General features: G+C 41.7%; 1 pseudogene; it reads right to left on the reverse strand.

Annotated features, from left to right (window-relative positions):
* Nucleotides 1-2,518: 2,518 nt before the first annotated feature.
* On the reverse strand, nt 2,519-2,964 carry LOC102486593 (transmembrane protein 216-like; annotated as a pseudogene).
* Between the last annotated feature and the right edge of the window lie 2,401 nt (nt 2,965-5,365).

Here is a 5,365-nt window from a genome sequence, read left to right on the forward strand (position 1 = left end):
CCTCAGTTGCCTTGAAAATGCGCCAGGTGCCTGCACCAGTGCCCAAGACCCGGAGGAGCTGGGGGAAAGAGGACCCCGCCCCGAGGAGACCTTGCCAGGGCAGCTGCTTCCCTCTCCTCTCTCTCTCCTCTCATGTGCATCTACCAGGAGTAAAATAAGCTTCTAGAAAGCCTTTGCTCTAACTTGATGCAGTGTTCTTATAATGCTTTAAAAACATTGTTTTAAAAGAGGCACTAGGACCAGCAGTTGGCATGATGGCTAAGTTGCTGGATTCCCATGTAGTCAACCATGGTTCAAGTTCCAGACCCGGTGGCTTATGCTCATGCCTGGCGCGTGTGCATGCATGCCCAAGATCCTGAGAGAATGGAGGAGAAGGGACTGTGGCATGGCCATCTCCCCTGGGGGGTGATTTCTTGCTTTCTGTCTCTCTGTCTCTCTCTGTCTTTCTGGTGAGTGCACACACCCTATAGCAAAAACCTCTTCAAAAAAAGAAAGAAAGAAAGAAAGAAAGAAAGAAAGAAAGAAAGAAAGAGAGAGAGAGAGAGAGAGAGAGAGAGAGAGAGAGAGAGAGAGAAAGAAAGAAAGAAAGAAAGAAAGGAAGGAAGGAAGGAAGGAAGGAAGGAAGGAAGGAAGGAAGGAAGGAAGAGAGGGAGGCACTGAGGTGATTTTGTGTCCTCCGAAGCAACCACGAAGTCCGTGCAGCCCTTCTGGCCTTGCTTTCCTCCCTTCACAGATAAGGAAGCAGAGCTTGGAGCGTGAGGGATGCTCACCGGGCGGATGGAGAGGAGTCTGTTCCTGGAGAACAGGAAGAGAACTCACTAATTATGAGTTACTGCGATGCCAGGGGGGAAGCAGCCACTGTTTCAGCCTTTATAAACTCTGAAGTGTCTATGTGTCTTTTTGAAAAGCCTCGGCCAATTCCAGGGAAATCACTTCCTCTGTTAGTCACTGCCCACACTAATTCCAGTGGGAAAGGCCAAGGCAAAATGAAGCCCACCAATGGGGAACAGTCAGGTGTCTCCAGGCTCTGAGATAAATGGGACTCAGATCTGTACTCTGCAATCCCCGTGTGTGATCCAAGGAAAACTCTAGAACAGTTTCAAAGTTTTGAGTTTTTTTCCTTGTAATATCCCATTTGCATTCAAAGTTGGGGAGACAAAATAAACACCAAGTTCTGTATGTGTCTGTTTTCTTTCTTTCTCTTTTTACATGTGGTTTCTTGTACGTATCTGGGAAGGAAAAAAGCTTCCATGGCTGTGTTCGTGCTGTGCATGACAGCTTTCTTGGACGGATGAGCCACAGGTCTTTTTGAGAAAAGGGTGGCAATGTTACTGGCATTTATAAGGAGGCTTCTGCAGAGACACTGGTAAGCTCAACTAAAACCCGCCTTCCATGCAGTGTGGCGCTGGCATTGAGGTCGAGCAGTTGCTTCTAGTAGGTGTTAAGATTTCAGTTCCTCGGGAACCAGCAGTTAGCGTAATGGCTATGTCGCTGGACTCCCATGTAGTTGACCACGGTTCGTGTCCCGGACCCGGTGGCTTAAAACTCACGCCGGGCGCGTGTGCATGCGTGCGCACGCGCCCTACAGTGAAAATCTCTCCAAAAAAAAAAAAAAAGATTTCAGTTCCTCCAGTCCTCCAGTGGATTATTTTCACCCAGTTCTTGAGTAAAATCCCTGGTACTTGTAGAGCATGAGAGTATTAACTCTTTCTAAAAAGGAGGGATGTAATCTCATAAAAAATAGTTCTCAGACTCAAAACGACAGAGATTATTTGCTGTTATCCTTGTAAACTTATTTCAGAAAACAAAAATCGCTTTGCTATAGGAAATGACAGTTGTGTTCTCGGATTCAAAGCTTTGTTTACAGTGTTTTGTAAAACTGTGCAGAGAATATTATGCAGTGAAGATATCAATGCCTCAGCATCTCCAGAATTTGGAAAAAAAAATTTTACCACAGAAAATATGTACTTATTATAAAATAGCATTTGTTACATGATGAGAGTAGAAAAATAACACTATGAGCTACTAAAAAAGTTCGAAAGCTGAGTCGCTGAGGAAAGGGATTGAGAGGGTTTTGCACCCTTCTGAGAGCCACTCCCCCTGAAGCTCTCTGTACTCAGGCTGGGAAGATGAGGCACAGCACATACGTGGGAGTGCACAGCTTACGTCCTGCTGGGAGCCCAAGGAGCCTGGATGGGCCACACAAGATGCTCTGACTATAAGGATCAAAGAGGAGAACTGGAGGTCAACAGGGAACTGGTTCTGAGAAGGGCCAGGATGGGGATACCTTGCTTCTTCCTGCACTGGAATGTAGATGAGTCTCTTGGGCTGATGGTCCTGGTTTAGAAGATGGCGCCCCCCAGCCTTAGGTTGGGTTGGTTACCCGAAATGTGCTGAGGAAAGGCTGCACGGCCTTTTCCGGGACATCTTGATCAGATAGTTTTCACTGTTGTGGTTATAGTACCAGAGGTATGTGTGGTGTCAGTCTGATGGGCTGGCTGACTGAAATGTTCACACTTCAAATCCTGTCCACACTGGAGAAAGTGGCCGGAGTGAGCACCTCGAGCAGGAGCTCTGAGCCACAGAAGAGCAAGAGGCTGTTCATGGTGGCTTCCAGGCGGAGCACGTAGGTTTGTAGCAGCAGGTAATAGGCCACATGGCAGGTGGGAAAGTCAAGGCCATACTAATGGCAAGTGGCATCTTTCATTAGCAGAGGTTTCCCTTTATACCAAAAAAAAGTTGAATTACTTCAGTTCCAAGATAAAGGAGGACCCTCCCCACATCCAGTACTGAGCTGGCTGTTGGATATGGTAGCAGGAGACCTTTATACAGAAATATGAAGCGTTCCAACAGGAAATAGGTAGCATAATACCATGGATTCAGAAAGGAAAGGATTTCCAGAGCAATGGAGGACAACCACTTACCTCCACAATCTCTCCTCATGGAGCCATCTTCAGTCCCCATGGAAACTGTGTATGTGGCAGCCACCGCTCCCGCTCCCGGAGCACCCAGAAAAAACTTTTTAAAAAGGTTGACAAATTCCTATTTGTTTTGATAGTCTATAGAATAACAAAAAGGAGCTATATTACACTTTAAAATTATTGAGAATCTTTACAAATAACTGTGGATATTAATTTACCAAAAATCTGTAATATGAAGAATCTCCTTAAAAACTATCCATGGATTTTTTTTTTTTTTGTATCAAAATGAACTCAACTTCAATTCCATATTCCATGAATTCTTTGAAGCCCTCTTGTGCATCTTGGTTATTTTCATGACAACGACTTGGAATTTAAAGGGGAATAAAAAATTATTTTTCTTCTTGCTCTTGTAGGTTGTTTGGCTGGAGCTTAGTGAGTTGGATTGACAAAAGACAGGTTCATAAGAGAAAAAACAAACAGAAGCTTATTAACATTTACACTGTGGGCAGGCATACCCAGGAATGAGTAACTGAAAGTTTGGTTGGCATTTGAGCTTATAAAGCATCTTGGCGAATAACCAACAAATATTTAAAGAACTGACAAACCCAAAGAAAAGGACACTGAGTCTGTAGGGAAGCAAACTGCAGGAGGGCAGACGTGTGGAAAACTAATGTAAAAACTTGTCACGTTTGTTGGGTAGCTTCCTCTGGTGGCAGCTCCAGGTTGATAAGGGTCTGAAGTTGTCCCTGGTATAACTCCCATGCTTCCTGGCAGACAGACAGGGGGGACGCCTTTGTAAATGTATGCTCAAGGCAAATGGGAGGAGGACAGAGAACATTTCCGGTATCCGCTTGTTTTCAATTGTCCTCAGCGCAAAATAGTCCTTATGCCAAAGTGGCATATGTAGGGTTGGCATATTCTGCCACTCTACATAATAAAATGCCATGAGTTTTATTTTTAAGTGCCTTTTAGGGTTTTCAGTTCTAGAGTTTTAGCAAGATATAATTCAACTCAGACAAACAACAGCAATTAGTATCAAAAAGCTAGTCAGTAACTATTTCAGAGAAATTGTTTACTTTCCAAAATGATCCTAAAATGTTCTCGCTTAAGTCTCATAAATACAAGATGTAGGTAGAACTTAATAGATTCTTATAAAAAGTGAACAAAAGGAAACCAATAGTGATGAAATGATGAAAAATAAAATATTTGGATTTATTATGTGACATATGTTAGAGGATATCCTTAGTTCTGGTCAATTGCTTTTTAAAACAATTATAATTGTCATTGAGTATTTAAATAAATATTATGTGCAGTGTTGGCCTCTAACTACACCTCTGTGTTCACATTAAGCAGAAATAAAATCCTGTGTAAGAGCCTCATTTATTTTCCCCCAAAATGTTATATTGAACCCAGTTCTGTAGGCTGTTAAATGTTATGAAAATAAAGAGGTCTGCGGTCAAACAGGTCTTGGAAATGCTGTGTAGTCAGAACTGGTTTTTACATACAACGCTTCTCAGTTCTAGTGCTGTGTTATTGTAAACAGTGGATCATGTAGACAATGACCGTTATCAAATTTGTTTGATAATGAACACTTTTCTTGGAGTATATCCATGGGATTCCATAGATGTTCTTTGCAAGCCACTGGGTTATAAAAAGAAAATACGAAGGAGCTTAAATGTGTTGTTAAAATTGTGGGGAAAATATTGTGACATTTCTAGATAACTAAGTAAAATATTAGGTTGCCGGGAAAGTCATGGCATATTTTTCTGTTTTTCTATGCAAAAATGCTTGACTTTCCCCAAAACCCACTAATACATAGCTCCCTCACTTTTTAATAAAGATTGTGTTTATAGCTTTCTACAATTATTGTTGAACACCAGTTTAAACTGAGCCTTCACCTAGGTGTCAACATATTTTTTATATGTTAAAAATATAACTTTTATTGACAGTTAATTACTCCAAGAGCAAAAGAATAATTCATTGGGTTGGCAAAGCTAATCGTATTAGGTTTATTGCAGTTAAGAAGAATACCAGCTTGACAGAGTCTTAGTGAGAAATGAGACCACCCACATCAAGAAGACATAGCTATTAACCCTTGAAGCCTAGATGACTTGGGTCAACAGGACTTTATTCCAAGAAATCTTTTCTCAAGAGAGATTAAGACTTAAACAATACATACTTTAACTGATCACTTCAGAGAATTAATCTATTATCATTTTGATGAGACAACAATCTGCTCATCTGGTTAACAGCTCACTTATCAAATAGCAATTTTTAAATGAAGAGTCACTTTAAGACCTTCCACCAATCACATCTACCAATCCCAAACTATTTCAAACTTGTCCCTTCCCGGTAAGCCTCCTCTTAGAAAACCTTAGAAAATCCCGTAAGCCACTTGAACTCAGAATCCAAAACTGTCAATACCTTACCTTAAGTCCCCTCAT

This window comes from Tupaia chinensis, unplaced genomic scaffold, assembly GCF_000334495.1.
Source record: "Tupaia chinensis unplaced genomic scaffold, TupChi_1.0 Scaffold000315_1, whole genome shotgun sequence".
NCBI classification, from domain to species: Eukaryota; Metazoa; Chordata; class Mammalia; order Scandentia; family Tupaiidae; genus Tupaia; species Tupaia belangeri.